The sequence below is a fragment of the Rhinopithecus roxellana genome, chromosome 20 (assembly GCF_007565055.1).
Source record: "Rhinopithecus roxellana isolate Shanxi Qingling chromosome 20, ASM756505v1, whole genome shotgun sequence".
NCBI lineage: Eukaryota > Metazoa > Chordata > Mammalia > Primates > Cercopithecidae > Rhinopithecus > Rhinopithecus roxellana.
The window spans coordinates 40,074,065-40,095,036 of record NC_044568.1 but is presented as its reverse complement, the minus strand read 5'-3'; positions in this window follow the sequence as shown (position 1 = coordinate 40,095,036).

Here is a 20,972-nt window from a genome sequence, read left to right as displayed (position 1 = left end):
AATGGGGAGTGTGTACTGATTGGTTTGTGAGTATGCAGAAAAGGTTAAAGCGAAGACAGCACTCAAAGGTGGGCATGACAATATAGAAAACTAATTAGTAGAGGGTAGGTATATGTAAAATAGGTGAAGGGTGGGGACCAATTAGAGAAAAGCATTCCAAATAGGAAGACAAGTTCTCAATCCAGTTCCAGGATTTAACCTGTAGCTTGGCTATCAGGCTCCAAACTGTCTTCAGCTTGGAGGTGCGGTTTTACCAGGGGCTTTCCTCATCTGCCAAGGCATTTGGCTGCCTCCTGTCGCTATCATCAAGACCTTGCCCACAAACTCACAGTCCAACTAAACTTCAGTCAGGATTTGTGTCCAATTCTCAACCTACCTGGGGAATGTTTTGTAATTCTGAGGCAGGACTTAATAGCTTTATTTTCATTGTTTTGCAGAGTTAGTGAAGGTTTTTTTGCATTTGAGATGAAAGTGAAGACCATCAGTATTTCCTTTCCATCTGAAACTTCCTAAAATTTGAGGCATATGTGAAGGATCTCCAGTCTTTGGCTGTGGTTTAAACACACCCCCACACCCCCACCTCACACCCCTTGACTTTTATATGGTTGGGTTGTGTCAGTGTATCACTGGGAGACTAAATGTCAAACAATCCTGAGAGATTGGCAGTCTGGTTTTTACAGTGTGTGGTAAATACTTGCTTTATGCAAATCAAAATATGCTTCAAAAATACATTCCATTCATTGGAAGGACATGCAAGTCCAAAAAAAATACATTCTAGAAGAGCAAATTGCTTGGATGGAAAAGAGGATTTCTGTGAATCTCAGTAACAATGAGCCACGCAAACCTTCCTCTAGAGTTCTATGGCCAGCCGGCAGGATCCTGTCCCTGCCATTTCCTGCAGTGTACTCAGAATCCCTGGTGTGTGGATGAACCTAATGTTCCACATGTGCTACAGAATAATTGAATTTGTTTTCCCTGGATGGAGACGTTAGGCTTTGAAAAATAGTAAAATGTGCTTGTCTTGAGCAGTGTTTGGGAAAAATGTGAATTTTCTTGTTACTGTCTATTAACCCTCTCAAGAAGCTTAGAGAAAGTTTCCGGTTACAGGAGTTTTCCTGAGTTTACTCTACTATAAATGCATGTCATATACAGAAAAAAAAAATCAGCAACAACAATAAAATTTGCACTTTTCCCCTTTCCCACTGTGATTGGCTCATCGACAAGGGCTGTCCCAAGTCAATGGAAAGGGAAAGGGTGGAGGTTAGGGGAAGGTTGGGAGGACCCACCAAGGACTCAGAGAGTCAGACAGTGCCACTTGGCCACTTGGGGTAAAGCCAGTGACAGCAATAACAGTTTATCATGCTCATTAATTTGGGATTTCAAAACACAAATGAAAATTCACAACCACCCACCCCCAAGTGCATGTCTCCATCACTTAAAAAGTAAGTTCCATTTGAAAAAAAAAAAAAAAAATTGCACGTTAATGTTGTTGCCCCATCTGAATAAACCTTCCTGTCTGAATAAACCTTCCTGTCTGAATAAACCTTCCTGCCACTTGTTGGTAATATTTATTAAGAAATTGTTTTCTCGTCTCCAAATATAAAAGCATAGTCCCCCCTTATTTATACAATTGTCAAAGCCAATCTGAATTCAATGCTTTTCTATGTGCTAGACGCTGTGCTCAGCACTTTGTGTTGTATCTCATTTAATCTTACATCTGGATGTTACAGTACAGGTGTTTGTGAACGGCGGCCAGTTAAGTTCATTGACTCCTAGGTTAGCCTTGTACACTGGGATAGAAGAAAAAGAAGAATATATCCTTAACCTTAGGGTCAAATGGTGGAAGAATCTCGGATGACTTCCAGTAACCAAGTTTATTTTATGGAAAAGAGGAATAATTGCTTTTTTCTAAAAGGTGGTACTATTCAGTGACCTGGTGAAAATTCCTAGGCTTCCCCTATTCCATCTCTTTGGGGTATAAATGACTCAAATACTCATGTGTTCATTAATGAGAGGTAAGACTTCAGATATTGGGCTTGCATTGTTGGAAAGTGTTCAAACCACTATGTACTGCCCACTCAACTGTTAGTTCACTCTCAACATCTCTGATTCTCTGGTTCCATATTTGATTATGTGTGTTAGATCTTGTGTGTGTTAGATCTTATGTGTGTTAGATACAGAGCTCTATCTATGACAACTTACCTTAGGACCTTCCTGAGACATGGTCTCTGTGTCCTTTCAACTCAGAGATTTAATATGTATTTGTGTAACACTTGCTACATACCAGCACCCTGATAAGCCCTGTGGATATGAAAGTGGGAAGCAAACACCTTTGAACACAATGTGTACGTTGCATGGTAATTACTATTCTTGCTGGCCATCCCTGTGGGAGATACCAGCCAGATTTGCTTCCCTCCAAGGTCCCTGTCCATGAGATGATAAAACTGTGAGGAATTTTTATTTACATATCACTCTTCTGCCTCAACTAGAAAACATGTATTAAGTATCTTCTATGTATCAGATGTGGTTTTGGAAACCTTATATTAACTTTTCTCTGATTTAGGTTTACTGTATATATTGCCTACCAAAGAAAGAAGTAGCAATGTTAACCATCAGGGTAATAGGATGATTCATTTATGGCTGTGTGAAAGGAAAAAAAAAAAAAAAAATCAAGACCCCAAACTTACTATGCCACATGGAAAAGTCAGGCTTGGGAACTGAGTCATGCAAAACTGCCTCCCATTTTGTTCCTAAATAGATAGTGGCAAAGATGGAAGGCTATATACCTCCCCAGGGGACCTCCCTCACAAATTGCTCACAAGGAAATTCCTTGTGGGCCCATAGATCTTTACCCCAAAACAGTTCTGTTGAATTTTCACCCTGATAATGTAAATTATCTTTACAGGTACAGGACAAAGACAAGCCTAGGAGTCATCCCTCTGCTTACTGAGACAAACACATACTTGACTTCTTCCTCTACTATATGTTCATTTTATCTTACGTAAAAATGCAGATTGGGCGCTGTGGCTTATGCCTGTAATCCCAGCACATTGGGAGGCCAAGGCGGGTGGATCACTTGAGGTCAGGAGTTCGAGATCAGCTTGGCCAACATGGTGAAACCTCATCTCTACTAAAAATGCAAAATGAGCCAGACGTGGTGGCACATGCCTGTAATCCCAGCTACTCGGGAGGCTAAGGCAGGAGAATCACTTGAACCTGGGAGGTGGAGGTTGCAGTGAGCCAAGATCTCACCACTGCACTCCAGCCTGGGCAAGAAGAGCAAAACTCTTTCTTAAAAAAAAATGCAGATTCACCAGGACTGAGATGCATGCATCATTGACTCTTTCTCCACCACCTCCTATCACATGTAAAACGTGGATTCAGTGAACACTGATCAAAGCCTCAAAAGAATGCAACAGCTTGCCCCTTCTATCTACCCTCCTTTTTTTTTTTTTTTTTTTTTTAATTTCCTCTTCCCCCTATTACTCACTCTTTCCCCTTTAAATATTGAAGTCCCCAAACCCTCTTTGGAAAAAGCATGGATCACAGGTGTTCCTGGGATTTTGTGTTTTTGTTTTTGTTTTCTCCCCTGGGTGCATCCTCAATCTTGGCAAAATAAAGCTCTAGAACGATTGACAGTCACCTCAGTCATTTTCTTTGACTTAGAGCTGTAATTGTGAGAACTGGTGGAGGTAGCATTTAGATAGAGGTTCAAACACAATTCTTCTTTGGATTTTCTTACTCTCCAGTGTGTACCTAGAGCCTCATCCTTCCTTGCCACATATTTTTTTCTTAATGTCTTCCTCTCTACCCTACTCTTTAATCCTTCGCTCACAGTTGGTAAAGCACACTTGTCTTATAATTCAAAGCTCTGTGCTTGCTCTGGAAACATTTCTTGCTTCTGGCTGCATACATTTACCTTCTAGATAATGAGGTCTACTTATACTGTTTAGGAAATGTCACCAGAATAAGTAAGCATGATGTACCACATAAAAGTCAATAGGCTGAAATGGGATGACTTATTCTGTCACCATATCACTTATACAGAGCCTGGGAAAGGATATTCTGGCAGGATACTACTCCTTCTACAGGGCCTCCAGAATTTTTTTCTTGCAAGGCAGTAGAGTGACTAGGTATGCAGCAGTAGAGTCTAGGATTAACGATTATTGCCTCTGATGGAAAGATGTGTGTTATATGAGTGGTACCTGGGTGATTTCAGGGCTATGGGTCAGGAAGAATACCAGCAATGCTCTGAACTCTAGAGGAAATGATAGAATGAGAACCAAAGATGGTTGTGTCCTTAAATTTGATACCTTTGACTATTGGTTTGAAGAAGGATTTTCCTGATATTAAAATTTTTAGAAAATCGATATCTCTGTATTTTGCTCTTTAGTAAATATTGGAAACATGAAAAGGGGAAGCAAGTGGCCTGATTTGGATAATCACCTTCTCTGAGAGAGTCTGACTTGTTTCTGCAAGTGAAAATTAGCACATGGCACTTGGTGGATACTTAAAAAAAAAAAAAATTGCACCCTACACAGTAAGGAAAACTTTACTAAAAACTATTGCAATGGAGGTTAGGACTGTATTAGGGGAGAAAGATTAAACTCAACTTCTTTGAAACAAAAGACAGGAGGACTTTTAAGGGCTTTGGGTGAGCTAGTGGAAAAGTCCTGGAGCACATTAGGGGTAAGACTGACCAATGTGATCAGGCCCTCAGTGTTTGCTAATTGTTACTTATGGAAGTTAGGCTCCTACCCTTCCATAGAGGCTGGGAGACAGGGATCCTATCTTTCTTGATAATTACATTTCAAGAGGATGGGTCCAGGTTGTTGAGAAAGACTTTCCTGGGTTGTAAAACTAGCAAGAGGCTGGGAAAAGATTTACATCTCAAAAGGACGGAGAAAGAATGCACAATTACAAGTTTTCTAAAGTAAAATAAAGTTTCTTTAGTAAAAGAAAAAGGAGATGGGGGCTATAGTCAGGAAGAAGTCTATCTAAAGTTAGTCAAGCTGGGAACATTAGAGACTTCTTGGTCAATAGTCCAGATATGCTATTTCTTTTTCTTCCTTTCTTGAGGAGTCTCTTGTGTATGAAAAACAGTTCTAAGGCAACTTGGACCTGCTTCTTAATTCCTGTAGTTCAATTATGAGCAGTAAAAATTTCACTTATTATTTGATATGCCTCAAACTTGATTTCTTTATATGTACTATGGAAATCATATAGTAACATCTAACTCATAGGTTTATTATTGAAACACAGAAATGCAAGAGGGAGAAAAAATGATAACTTAAGAATTTAACATTAGAGAATAAAAGAGAAAAACAGTGCAATATTCATGTAATGGAATAACATAAAACAACTAAAATCAATGTACCAAGTTGTCATGTATCCATATGATTGTGACTATAAAAACAAAAATGTTTAATGAAAGCTTTAGATCCAAGTAGAAGTATACAGTATAAAGCTATCAATAGAGAGTACAAATATAATTCACACAATACTATTTCCTATTGGTTATGGGCACATACATATTAATAAAAGTGTATGCACTTGGGTGGAAAGGATAAACAGCTTCTTTATAATGTTGCATCTGGAAGCAAAGGAGGGAAATAAACTAGGGTGGGACTAAGGTCTCCACCCTATCTGCAGCGTTTAATTTCTTATGAAAAGGTTGTAATCAAATATGATAAAATGCCAATCTAGCATTTTAGGGGTAGATTCATAATTTTTCTCATTCTCTTTGAAATTTAAGTACTTTATCTTGGAAAAAAAGGAGAGATAGAAAAAGAAAGGAGGCCTGGCTCGGTGGCTCAGGCCTGTAATCCCAGCACTTTGGGAGGCCGGGGCGGGTGGATCACAAGGTCAGGAGATAGAAACCATCCTGGCTAACACGGTGAAACCGTGAACCCGGGAGGTGGAGGTTGCAGTGAGCTGAGATTGCGCCACTGAACTCCAGCCTGGGTGACAGAGTGAGACTCTTTCTAAAAAAAAAAAAAAAAAAAAAAAAAAAAAGAAAAAGAAAAAGAAAAAAGAAAAAGAAAGGAAGAGGGAGTCAGAACCAGAGATTCCTCTCTCTCTCTCTCCGTAGGTCTTAGAGAGAAGTGAAGGGGAGAGAAGTTGAAAATAGATTTAACAAACAGTCCCACACGACATTATGCCTGAGGCACCTAGTACACAGAGAGACATTCAAATAGGCTGTTGGAGAGGTGCTGATTGTTTTGGCTGCCTCTGCTCTCATTTGATTGAAGCAGCACAGGTTTTAAGAGCTTCATACCCCAGCTCTGATCTGAAAATGAAGTTAGGTGTTTGAGAAACAGCTGTTAGAAACAACAGCTCGGCTCCCTCTGGAGCCTCTAGTGGGCTTCAAAGCAGCTGCTGGAAGGGAGGGAGGCAAGTGAACTATCTTGGGCATATGTGTATGTTAAGAAAAACAAAATGTCTCTCCCTACATAAAACATTGGTGCTTTCCTTAAGATGAAGAATTCAATTTTAATTTCAGCTTTCTTTCCCTTTCAAGATTTTTAACAAACAATGTAGAGCACTATCTTTCCTTATCCTCAGTGTCTTTGGATTCAAACAGCTCTGGACTTCTACCCCAGTACCAGTTGAGCCACTTCTAATTTATAGGAAATGGGACAAAGTAATTAATGTCTTTGAGCCTCAGTTTCTTCTTTTGTCAGTTAGCTTAGACCCTTATTGTGATAATGCATATAAGGAACTTGAAAAATGGTAGAACTCAGTATGAGTAAATACTTTCTACTAACATCATTCATGTACACATTCATTTTATTGGAATCTCTTTTGCTTGCTTTTTTCTTTTTGTTTTTGTTTTTTTTGTTTTTGTTTTTTTTTTTTTGAGACGGAGTCTCGCTCTGTCACCCAAGCTGGAGTGCACTGGCCAGATCTCAGCTCACTGCAAGCTCCGCCTCCTGGGTTCACGCCATTCTCCTGCCTCAGCCTCCCGAGTAGCTGGGACTACAGGCGCCCGCCACCTCGCCCGGCTAGTTTTTTGTATTTTTTAGTAGAGACGGGGTTTCACCGTGTTAGCCAGGATGGTCTCGATCTCCTGACCTTGTGATCCGCCCGCCTCGGCCTCCCAAAGTGCTGGGATTACAGGCTTGAGCCACCGCGCCCGGCCTGCTTGCTTTTTTCAATAACAGGATGATTGACTTGTCTTGGTTTGCCTGAGACTTTTAGTTTTAATACCGAAAGTCCTGTGTCCTTTTTGGGAAACTTCTCAGTCCTCAGCAAACCAGGATGGTTCATCATCCCATATTGTATTTTGCACAGGACAGAGACCTTGCCCTCAGGAAGTTAATAATCTACCTTTAATGCTTAATTCCCTCATCATTTTTGGTGTGTAAATTGTTATGACTACTTATTTTAGTATTGTTATTTCTCTATAGCCTCCCACACTAGACTACAAATTCATACACAGAAGAGAATGCATTAATTTTCTTTTAAAAATATGTATCGGCTGGGTGCAGTGGCTCACACCTGTAATCCCAGCACTTTGGGAGGCCGAGACGGGCAGATCACGAGATCAGGAGATCGAGACCATCCTGGCTAACACGGTGAAACCCCGTCTCTACTAAAAATACAAAAAATTAGCTGGGCATGGTGACGGGTGCCTGTAGTTCCAGCTACTTCGGAGGCTGAGGCAGGAGAATGGTGTGAACCCAGAAGGTGGAGCTTGCAGTGAACTCCAGCCTGGGGGACAGAGAGAGACTCCGTCTCAAAAAAAAAAAAAAAAAAAAAAAAGTAAAGAAAAAAAACCCATCAAGTTATTTATATTTGCTAGGGATTCAACAAACATATACCATATACATTAATACATGAGATCAATGGAGTCCTTTTATTCCAAGTTTTGATGTTTTTAGTCGTATCGTTGAGATATTTTAGTTTTAAAATTTTTATGTGCATTTTACACACACACAGACACACACACACACTAAAACATTGAGCTTGACTATGTCAAACATTGGTGCTTAAACTTTAGTGTGTTTAAGAATTACTTGGTGGTATTGTTAAAATATAAGTTTGGGGATCTCTATTCCTGAGATTCTAATTGGGTAATGCTGGGAGCGGGCTCAAGAATCTGTAAACATCCAAAGTGATTCTCATGCCTCAACAATGTTGGGAAAACACAAGTCTGTTCTTGTCATGGTTTATCTGTCCCTGCTAAGTCTCCTGTTGAAATTTGATCCACAATGTTTGAGGTAAAGCCTGGTGGGAGGTGTTTGGGTCATGATGGTGGATCCCTCATGAATGGCTTGGTGCTGTTCTCATGGGAATGAGGGAATTCTCATTTCATGGGAGAATTGGTTGTTGAAAAGAGCCTGGCACCTCCTCTCTCACTTGCTTCCTCTCTCACCATGTGATCTGCACACATCAGCTTCCCTTTGCCTTCCATTGTGAATGGAAGCTTCCTGAGGCCCTCATCAGAAGTAGATGTTGGTGCCATGCTTCTTGTGCAGTCTGCAGAACTGCAAGCCAAATAAACCTCTTTTCTTTATAAATTGCCCAGCCTCAGGTATTCCTTTATAACAACATAAACAGACTAAGACAGTCAGACAAACAAAGACTCTTGCCTCATTAATAGGCAACATTTTAGTTTGCTTGGTGTAGTCCTGATTTATACTTCTTGGTCCACTGAAATGATCAGTAATGCCCTCTTTCACCCTTGAGTGTCCCTGATGGATACCTAAGCAGTCGTCTTACTTATGAGCCTATGTAGGGATGCTTAATGCACCCTACAAATAGAGCTCTTCTGTTAGCTACCTCTCTGGGGACTTTTTTTTTTTTTTTTTTTTTTTTAATCTCACAGCCTCCCTTACTCATCCATCTAGTGAAGTATGCTTTCCCACTTTAAAAATCATGCATCACCTCAAAACTTATAACCCCAAGAGACTGTTTTAACCTATGTTCTATTCTCAGTGGAAGAGCAAAAGCAACTCACTTCTATTCTTAATACATTGCTTAGATTTTCATAATGGAAATATGCTAGCCTGGAGTTTCAACAGAAATGTGATTGTTACAAAAAAAATCTACTCACCCTTTTAGATGGGAATATCTTTCCTGTACAAACAGCCCCGGGAGGCCAATCCAGAAATCTTGGTGGATAATTTTATCAGAAGCTTTCATTGGAAATGCCGTAACTCAATTGTGTAGTAACAACTTCAACTAAATCCTCTAAATTACTGAAGAGACCTGATTCTTAAAGATGAGTCAGGGAAGTCTCGTTAGCCATGGGTTTTATACTTTAAAAAGGTTTCTTTGCATTTCTTAGCAAAGTAAAAATGAGTATATTAGACAAGAGGTTGTGGAGATTATGTTCCTGGTGGAGATAATGCAGTGGTTAAGATTCCAGGTTCCATATTGTTTGGATTTGAAGTCCATTAACTAACGGGATGACATATGACATAGGATATTAGTTCTCTAAGTCTTAATATTCTCTTCAATAAACTGGGGATGATACTGGTATAATAGGATGTTGTGAAAATTAAATAAAATAAGCCATATCACTGATTTTCTAGTTGCCTTTGCAACATCTCCTTGGCAATCTTTAATTCCAATCACAGCTCGAGTGGACAACTTAGACTGTCACTGATCACATTCCATCTCAAGTACTGTATACCTTCCTGTTTTTTGCCCCAGGGCTTTCTTCAAACCTTGGGAGTCTACTCAGCTCCTATGCAAGGGCAATTGTGAAGTGCAGAGGAAATAACCCTTAAGCATTGAAGGTTGGCAGCCAGTGGACACATGCCCCAGCCTCCTGTCATTTTAGAACAATTCTGAAAGTCATTTTGCATGCTTCTCAAAAGTCTGGGCAAGGTGAAGACCTTGTTGTCAAATTCAGTGATTTAGGTAAGAGATATTTTTCTTTTTTTGGAGACAAAGTCTCACTCTCTACCCAGGCTTGAGTGTAGAGGCGTGATCTCAGCTCACTGGAACCTCCTTCTCCCGGGTTCAAGCAGTTTTTGTGTCTCAGCCTTCCAAGTAGCTGAGTCTACAGGTGCCTGCCACCACACCTAGCTAATTTTTTGTATTTTTAGTAGAGACGGGATTTCACCATGTTGCCCAGGGTGGTCGCAAACTCCCAAGCTCAGGCAATCTGCCCGCCTCAACTTCCCAAGGTGCTAGGATTACAGGCGTAAGCCACTGTGCCCAGCCCAGGTAAGAGATATTTTGTTAACTTTTGCTCCTTCCCCATCTCCTTCCCCTCATTCCCTCACTACTGTTTCTAAGGATCATCTCCCAGAAAAAACACTTCCCTTCAAACCCTAGTTTAAGCCCTGTTTAAAGAAAAACCAAACCAAGCCACATAAAGCACTGAGCACAGATTTTATCGCATAGTGAGCTCCCAATGAAAGTTAGTGACTCCTACTAACAGTAATAAAAATGATATTTTTCCTTTGTGCTGCAGGGTGAGCTAGAGGTCTGTATAATTTTAAAGGGTAAAGGAACATTTCTAATTCATTTCTGAAATAGACTTGTGATAAAGTCTCTTTTTTTGTTCATCCACATCCAAACAGTTCACACACCCTCTACAATGCTCATTTTACCAAGATGGATATCTATTGTTTTTTACATTCTACCCACAGAAATGTTCTAAGAATCTTAAGTGAGTGCTTTTACTGGGTTCTTTTATCCTCTAGGCAGAAGAAAGGAAACCATGAACATTTAGGGGAGTAGTCAGTATCAAACACCTGTTAATTTTTTTTATATTTTATTGCCGCTTCTGCAGCATGAAAGAGACTGGTTTCATTACAGCTACCGGCAAATATTATTATTATTTGTTGAACATCCATTTGTTCTTGTATTTCAGAGATGTAAGCCACCATCGGCTTTTTTTGGTCTAAAGGCTATGCAGAAATTCTTGTGGGTATTCTGAAGCCAAAACCATTTTTTAAAGATCATCCTAAACATATATATTTCATCCTCAAGGGACAGGAGATTTCAAGAGGCATTTAGACCTGCTTCTTGATGAGTTATTTAGTTAAAGAAGATTCTGGGCCGGGCGCGGTGGCTCAAGCCTGTAATCCCAGCACTTTGGGAGGCCGAGGCGGGCGGATCACGAGGTCAGGAGATCGAGACCATCCTGGCTAACACGGTGAAACCCCGTCTCTACTAAAAAAATACAAAAAACTAGCCGGGCGAGGTGGCGGGCGCCTGTAGTCCCAGCTACTCGGGAGGCTGAGGCAGGAGAATGGCGTAAACCCGGGAGGTGGAGTTTGCAGTGAGCTGAGATCTGGCCACTGCACTCCAGCCTGGGTGACAGAGCGAGACTCCTTCTCAAAAAAAAAAAAAAAAAAAAAAAAAAAAAAAAAAAAAAAGAAGATTCTGGAAGTTTATGGGGCCAAAAGGAGTACATTATCACTGTGGAAGGGCTGTTTCTAACACTCTTTTCCTCTCCAAATGTTCAATTCCTAAACTTTTTCCTCATTGAAGATAACAAGTTTTGATAGGTCCTTGATGGAGTTAAAAATAGATAATCTCAGTTTGGTTTATGAAACCTTTTTTTTAAAGTTTCTTTTCCTCAAAGTAATAAGGAAAATGTGTTTTCTTTGTTGGCTTTTACTCTTAAAGGGTCATTTGAATGAATCCTCATCCGTCAAGGACACTCGCAGCTAAGTTAGGTGTTTGTCTGGTCTTATAACACCTTGTACTTATCCAATCACAGTCAAGTTAAATTGCCATCATTGTCTTCCCTTCTGAACTGCAGGCTCCTTGAAGAAAAAATCTTTTCTTAATTATTGGTTTCTAACACATGAAAAAGCTTCATGAATCTCTCATCCCAGGTACATATTATATTTACTTCAATTCCACAAATTCTATTATATAGCTTCTCGTGGCAAAAGTGCAAGAATTATACAGAAAATCCTGTAATCAGGTCACTTACGTCTATTGTAGAAACCATTTCATCTGGGAAAGACATATCTTCCATGTAGTATAAGTGATGGAAATGCACATTATGAAAAAGAAAATTATCCAAATTATAATAAGCTGGTACAGTAGTCCCTCCTTATCTGTAGTTTCTCTTTCCAGTTTTAGTTACCAGTAGTCAACCATGGGCTGAAAATATTAAGATATTTTGAGATAGAAAGGGCGAGAGAGAGGTTACATAACTTCTGTTATAATACACTGTTACAATTGTTCTATTTGATTATTAGTTATTGTTGTTAATCTTTTACTATGCCTAATTTATAAATTAAACTTTATGATAAGTATGTTTGTATAGGGAAATAGACCGTATATATATAGGATTTAGTACTATCCTTGGTTTTAGGCATCTGCTGGGGTCTTGGAACGTTTCCTTTACAGATAAAAGGGGACTACTCTAATAGCTAATGTTTGTGTAATATTTTAAACATCACTAATAATTTTAAAATATAACAATAAATAACATTTACTAGCAGCTCTGTTTCAAGCACTGTGCTAAGCACCGTGTGTACCTTGTTTGTAATTCACAATGATCCTATGAACTACGTGCTATACTGAGGTGAAATATTGACTTGGAGAGCTAATATAGCCTGCAAAAGATGGATCTGGGAATTCCAACCAAAGTTTGCCTCATTCTACAATCTACATATTAACCATGACAGTCTGTCTTGTGTCCTATCCATTATCTCGTTTCATTCTTACTCCCCACAGGCTATTAATTTTCCAGTTTCAGAGACAGGGAAACTGAGATTCAAGAAGGATCAGTGCATAGCCTTAACTCTCCATACTGAAAGGGGCAGGATTAGTAGTTGGTGTGTCTTATTTTTCTTCCTTGCCTCATCATTCCTCTACCACTCTATTTATACATTGTTTAAAACCTTGAAGACTCATATCCTACACATCAAGACTATACATGGTTTTTCTACCTAAATAAAACTCTGCTGGAGAATTGTCTTCAGCCAGGTTCTGCAGAAAGCAGAACCTGGGGCACACACTTTGTACTAATATATTATTGGGGAGCGCAATTCTTAGGGAGCAGAAGTAGAGATGAAGCAGAAATTGGAAAAGGAAAGAGGGCAAATACAAGCAGATTCATTTCCTATGTACCTGGCTGGTCACAGCTTTGTATAAATGAGGATGATTGCTCAGTTTCATTGGATGCCTTCCAAATGTCTGTGTGGACTTTTTTTTTTTTAAATCGTAAATCTTGGGAGAGGAATGGAAAAGAATGTTTCCACATATTCTCATCTCCCATGGTCTCAAGTCGTCCCCATTGCATGCCAACTGCCCCACACTTCTGGGTTATTGCACCCAACATTTCTCTAGCAGCTCTTTTGGAATGTTAGCAGGAAAAACAATCCCCAAACAATGGAAGTGTCCATATAGTAAGTAGAATATATGAGGTAGTCCATGGAAAATCTCCATCTGCCCACCTGCCACTTAGAGGTACATGAACCCCAAGGGACCAGCCAGGGCCCCTTCATAGGCACTGAGCCAGTACTCACCAGCAACAAGGAAAGGTGCAGGATGTGTGTTACGATGCATGAGAAATGATGCTGTCATATTATGCTTGCACGGGGCATCATCGTAAATCCGGAAAGCTCTTCAATGTGTGGCTCATTTGAAAGGGGAAAATACTAGCAGATTGAAGAGAATCAGGAATTTTCAAAAGGCTGGGACCCAGTGCTATGCCTCATGCATGTAATGCCAGCACTTTGGGAGGCCGAGGTGGGTGGCTCACTTGAACTCAGGAGTTCGAGACCAGCCTGGTCAACATGACGAAACCCTGTCTTTGCTAAAAATATGAAATTAGACAGATGTGGTGGCACATGCCTGTAATCCCAGCTACTTGGGAGGCTGAGGCAGGAGAATTGCTTTGACCTGGGAGGTGGAGGTTGCAGTGAACTGAGATTGCACCACTGCACTCCAGCTTGGGTGACAGAGGGAGACTCCATCTCAAAAAAAAAAAAAAAAAAAAAAAAAAGAGAGAGAGAGAGAAAGAGAGAGAGAGGCTTGGGATAGCCTTAAGAAAATAATTTCTTTTATCCTCCAAGGAAGAAGTTATCATTTTCCTGACTCAAAGCAGAGGTTAGAGGTTACCCCTAAAGCCCTGGTAAGGTTTAATCAAATACCAAGTGCATGTGCGTACTGACAAATTTTGTCAGGTTGTTTTGAACTTCCATTTAAATAACAGTTTACTTTAGGCAGGTGCTCGGGATTATCGTTACCTCTATGCACCTATATTCTCAGATGTCCAATAGGAGCCAGGCTTCTCCACCCCTAGTGGGCCTTACTACATCTCACTAATGCATTCCCATGAGTTCATGAGGACACAGCCCCTACCAGAAGGATAGTGGCAGAATTTAACAGCCTTTCCTGCAAAGAAGCTAAAAAATCTGTCCCCTACAGCCTATTAGAGTGTAATTGTTTCCAGGCAATCTTCCTAGAAGGTAATCAAAAGCATCAAGCAGAAAACCATGGTTGAGAGAATCCAGGGAGATGTCTAAAGCACAGGTTTCAAGCTTACTATGTCCCGTGCTAAAATACAGCTAAATCTGGATAAGTCTAGAGGGCCTTTGAGTCAGGTGTGAGGACTCCCTGGTGTTTATTGATGTGACTGTCTTGGGTACTTTGGGAGAGACAATTTGTACCAAGGAAGAGAGAAGGAAAATAGAAAGTTGGTCCAATGACAAAGCATGATTCAGAAGGAGGAGAGATTTGCCCCTCAAATTTGTACTGTTGCCATTCTCCTAGACTCTGTAAATCCTATGTAAGCAGGCTATTACAAATTAATGCAAACTAAAACAGCTGTCCACTTATACTTTCCATAGGGTGCTGTCAAAACTCGCACTGGTCACACGGGCAGGGATGTGGTTCATGTAGCATCCCAATGGCAGTATTCATTGTGTGAAGAGCAAGGATAGCAATTCTGGCAGCAGCAGCAGCAGAAGCACTGTCAGTGGAGTTATCTACCATGTTCCCCAAATTAGGAATTGGCATCACCGACACAGACATTTGAGTCCTTGGCTTCCAGCACCAGCAACATTGTCCCACACATCAGCAGGCTTAGCATCTGGAGCTAGTGAAGCCTCCAGCAGATGTGAATAGCTGGGGTCACACCTTTGTTACGGGAATTAAGGGTCTCAGAGGCAGACAGTCTTGGTACACATGCCAATTCCAACTGATCTTGATGTACTTTTTAACTCTCTAGGCCTCAGTTTTCTTCCATAAATGGGGATGATAATAAGATTTATCTCCAAGGGTTGTTATGAGGAATAAATGAGAAAATACCTATACAGTTTTATCTAGTCAAATCTCTAGAACATAGTGTGTGTCTAATTACTGTTAGTAGAGGTTGTTAAAAAATATTTGTTGAATAAATTAGTATTGACATTTTTATTGCTAATATGCTTCAGGCAAAACTACAGGCCCTGATGGTACAATAACAAAATACACAGAGCATAAGGGTACTAGAGGCAGACAGCCTGGTACAGGGTTGGGAATATGCTTCTCTGCGTTCTTGAAGGACAGGCGACTAGTTATGGGGACGTTCTGACTGTGCCTACCATGTCCTTTAATGGTGAGGGTGCTGAGGCCATCTCAGGACCACCTAGTTGCCTAGAAAAACTTGTGCTACACCTTCTAGAAGGGTTTGGGCTAGTTCAGGACTTGCAAACTTTTTCTGTAAAGGACTGGTTGATAAATATTTTAGGCTTCATGGGCCTTATTGTCTCTGCTACAGCTACTCACCTCTGCCATTGTTGCATAGAAGTAGTCATAGAAAATATGTAAAAGGATGTGTGACTGTTTTCTAATAAAACTTTATTTACAAGAACAGGTCATGGGTCAGATTTAGCCCTTGGGCTACCATTTGCCTAACCCTCAGCTAGTTAAAGCAACAGCATGGTTAGACTAAAGCAGAAGCTTCTCTCTTAGTCCTAAGAGATCAGAAAACAAACTCCTGCTTCTAATATTGTGCCATTTCTTTCTCTGCCATTAACATTTTATTTTGACTTTATAGCTCTTTAACTGCATGGAACATTTACATAAAACAGTAAAGTATAGTGATGTATTCATTATTTTTTAATACCTAGAGGATGAGTGAAAATGAAATATACTCACTAGCTGCCATAGTCAACTGATAAAATTATATGTTCTCCATTCATCGATCAGTATATAAATATGAAATATATATTCTATTATTTTATACAGATAGTGTGTGAAACTCATAATTACTTATAACACTAAATTCCAACTCATTCTGTGAGAGACATGAGGCCAGGGAATAACTGAAAAATCATGTCTTAGCCATAATATAATCTTCAGGATTATGTTCAATATTCACATTAAGTAAAGTGAAAACAAGCTATAAAATTTAGCATCAAGGGAGTACTTTCATACAAGTCAACCTGAGTATCTAAATATTCCCCCTATTTATGTAACACGTAGAGTAGATATTTGTCTGTAAAGGAATGTAGGATGTTTCAAGTATTACTAAGAGTTTTTCAAATATATGGTGCAATGTATGTGTTTATACATATACATGCATATTCGTAGACCCTCATATATACCACATCTACTCACAATATACATATGTACATGTATGTATACATGTGCATATATTGTGCCTGTGTATACACATACATGCACACATGTATACATATTTTTGAAGCTCTGTTGACTTAATCTTCTTTTATTTAGGCTTAGGCAGTGTTAAAGACAATAAAAGAAGAGAGCTTAGACATCAGCATCCATCTTATTTTTGCTGGATTACTTGCTAATGATGACGTCCTGCAAGTTAAGTATGGTCTATTCAAGATACTATGAAACAGAATAAGTCAGCATTCTTTTTCTTTTTCTTTCTTTTTTTTTTTTGAGATGGAGTTTTGCTCTTGTTGCCCAGGCTGGAGTGCAATGGCACGATCTCAGCTCACTGCGACCTCTTCCTCCCGAGTGCAAGCAATTTTCCTGCCTCAGACTCTTGAGTAGCTGGGATTACAGGCACCCACCACCAGGCCCAGCTAATTTTTGTATTTTTAGTAGAGACGGGGGTTTCACTATGTTGGCTAGGCTGGTCTCGAACTCCTGACCTCAGGTGATCTGCCTGCCTTGGCCTCCCAAAGTGCTGGGATTACAGGCATGAGCCACCCGCCTGGCCCAGAATAAGTCAGTATTCTAAACGTCCTCTTCTCCACTCCCGCTATCACACCATGCCTAAGCTCTCATCTCCACCTCCAGTCAGTAACTCTTCTCCTGGCTGGAAATTACCTTTCAGAAACTAAACTTTAATTTCTGATCTTATAGCTAATTTGTTAGTCCTGCAAAGGCAGACTGGTCCCCAGGCAAGAAGGGAGCCTTTTCAGGAAAGGGCTGTTATCAATTTTGTTTCAAACCATGAACTGAATTCCTTCCCAAAGTTAGTTTGGCCTATGACCAGGAATGAAGGAGGACAGCTTAAAGGTTAAAATCAAGTTGGAGTTGGTTCACCAGTATACAAAATAGCAAACACCAGGCATGTTCTGTTAGAACCGGACATGAAGCAGTCGGATGTAACTAGGCCACTCTGAGGTGTCTCTCTCTTTTATTTAGCTCAGTCATCCAACAGATTTCTAATGTATACCAGGAACGTTTCTAGGCACTGGGTTAAACAAAACTGACAACATCCTTCCTCTCATGCAGTTTACATTCTAGTGAAAGAAAACAGTCAAGAAGTAAAATACATGTATACATTATTATAATAATGTAACATTAATAACCTAATAGTATTGTAAGATAAAAACAATACAACAAGATTATCTCTCATGAGTGGTGCTAGGCTGGGAATAAGTCTTTCAACAGGTTATTTAGGGTAAGTTCCTTTGAGAAGTTTCGTTGTGGACTCGAAGTTGAGGTAATGCACCATGTGGATTTCTGGGAGCATTACAGGCAGAAGGAACGGTCAGTTCACAGGTGCTGAGAGAGCAGGGGGTACAGTGTGAAAGCCTATGTGCTGTGGTGGAAAGATCAAGCGTGAAAATACTAGATCACAATTACTCACCTCTCCGCACTGCCATAGACCCTGTAATAATTTCCAGATCGATGGTTTTTAAACCATTGTTGTAGTCTTATGTACTATTTGACAGATGAAGAAACTGAGTCTTAGAGGTTAAGCTACTGGCTCAAATTCACAGAAATGTAATTTCGTGGGCATGTTCAGCTTTTATAGATCACTGCCCTTCTCTTGGAATCTTAAAATCCTTATTTTCTCCAAAAGAAATTTTAAAAGACTTCTGGTTGAGTAACTCATGATTGCATAACTAAGAAATGTTAGAGGTGGGACCAAAATCCAGTTCTCTCTGTTTTTAAGGTTGATGTTCCTCTACCTCTCTGGTTTAGATATTTGTCCTTTCTAAAAGTGCATGCTAAAATTTAATCGCCAGTGTGACAACATTGTGAGGTGAGGCCTTTTTTAAAACTTTTATTTTAGGTTTAAGCGCACATATGCAGACTTGTTATATAGGCAAACTCATGTCACGGGGGTTTGTTGTACAGGTTATTTCATCAACCAGGTATTAAGCTTAGTATCCAATAGTTATTTTTTTCTGCTTCTCTCCCTCCTTCCACCCTACATCCTCAAGGAGCCCACAGTGTCTGTTATTCCTTTCTTTGTGTCCATGTGTTCTCATCATTTAGTTCTCACTTATAAGTGAGAGCATGCGGTATTTGGTTGTTGATTCCTGGATTAGTTTGCTAAGGATAATAGCCTTCAACTTAATTCATGTTCCCACAAAAAAATATAATCTCATCTTTTTTATGACTGCATATTACTCCATGGTGTAGATGTACCACAGTTTCTTTATCCAGACTGTCATTGATGGGCATCTGGGTTGATTCCATGTCTTTGCCACTGTGAATAGTGTTGCAATGAACATTAGCATGCATGTGTCTTTATGGTAGAATGATTTATATTCCTCTCTGAATATATCCAATAATGGGATTGCTAGGTTAAATGCAAGTTTTGTTTTTAGTTCTTTGAGGAATCTCCATACTGCTTTCCACAATGGTTGAACTTATTAAAACTCACGAGGTGGGAACTTTAAGAGGTGATTGGGTCATGGGGGTTCTGCCCTTAAGAATAGACTAATCCAAAGCCAAGTGCAGTGGCTCATGGTGTAATCTCAGCACTTTGGGAGGCTGAGGGAGGAAGATCACTTGGAGCCGGGAGTTTTGAGACCACCCTGGAAAGCATGACAAGATCCCATCTCTACAAATAATTTTTTAAAAAAAATTAGCAGGGTGCAGTGGCTAATGCCTGTAGTCCCAGCTACTCAGGAGGCTGAGTTGGGAGGATTGCTTAAGCCCAGGCTTCCAAGGCTGCAGTGACCTAGAATTGTGCCATTGCATTCCAGTCTGGATAGCAGAGCAAGACCCTGTCTCAAAAAAAAAAAAAAAAAAAAAAAAAAAAAAAAAAGAAAAAGAGTAGACTATAATCATAGGTTATTGATTAATAAATTAATAGATTATCATGAGCTTGTCTCTGGTGGCTGTAAAGAAGAGGAAAAAAGACCTGAGCTAACATGCTTAGCTCCTCATCTTTTATAGTCTTGGGACTCTGCAGAGAGTCCCCACCAGCAAGAAGGCCCTCACCAGATGCAGCCCCTTGTCCTTGGACTCATCAGCCTTCATAATGCTAAGAAATAAATTCATTTTCTATATAAATTACCAGTTCCAGGTAGTGTGTTCTAAGCAACAGAAAATAGACTAATGGTGACAGACATCTGCCATGTATGTCTCAGGGCCTGCACATGGGGAGAAGAAATCTTGTGAAATCGACTAATAAATTACACCTAGCATACACCTACAAATGGGCAATGTGAAGTTTAGTGAATTTCCTAGAAAGGAGAATAGCATTTTGAAGCACACTTTGTCACACTGAAGAATCTGAGTCTTTGAACGGCTTACAACTGAGAGAAGAGATCTTTTTAAAATGTGTAAGATGGCTTTGCTTAAAGAGAAGAGAATACAAACTCTTTTGAAGTTTTAACTGCTGGTTAGATTCCTTAGGCCAGTGGTTCTCAACTGGAGGCAATTTTGTTTTTCAGGGATCATGGCCAATATCTAGAGACACTTTAAATTGTCATGATTTGGGGTGGGGGAGTGCAACTGGTATTTTGTAGGTAGAAGCCAGAGATGCTGCTAAACATTCTACAATGCACAGGACAGCCCACCTCCTACCCCTCAAGGGAATTATCTGATCCAAAATACCAGAGTGCCAAGGTTGAAAAACCTTGTTTTAGCAGACAGGGGAGATTAAGATGTAAATTGGGAACTAGTGTGACTAAATTCAGAAAGGCTGCTACAGTTGGCTCCTACTACTTAGTATCCATGGAGGATTGGTTCCAGGACATGACATCCTGCCTTTTCTCTTGCAAATACCAAAATCCCCAGATGCCTAAGTCCCTTAGGGGGCCTGCCAAATAGGCAGATAGGGAGGGCTGACTGTATTAGTATTTTGCTTTTAATCAGGGAGACTGATCTTGTTGATTTGCATAAACAAACAGCACTAGCAACATTTCTCAGCAGGGAGGAGGATAATATAGACGGAGGAAGAGTACAAATTTCAAAGCATATAGACATAAAATTCTGTAGTTGCTCCATATTTTAGCTGTGTGATTACTTGCTAAAATTCTCAATGTCTTCATCTATTAAATGGGAAGTGCACAAAGATGTACTTTGCATTGTTTTGGGATTAAAAAAATATTTTCACCAAAGTTGAGAACCACTAAACAAATGTTAATTATCTTTACTGAAAACCTATTCAAATTGAGCAAATAATACTATTAAATGATGGGGAATGAGGTACAAGTCTCCGAGTTTCCATGAGAAACTGTGAGAAATGTCCTGAGTCAGATGCAGGTTTTATCTGGGTGAAACCAGACTCAATTTTGATCGGCAGGTGTCAGCTAGCTGTTGGACGTATGTTCTACTGATTTCCTACTCTCCCAAATCTTAAAAGAAAGGCGTATTCACAGAATGAATGCAGGCAA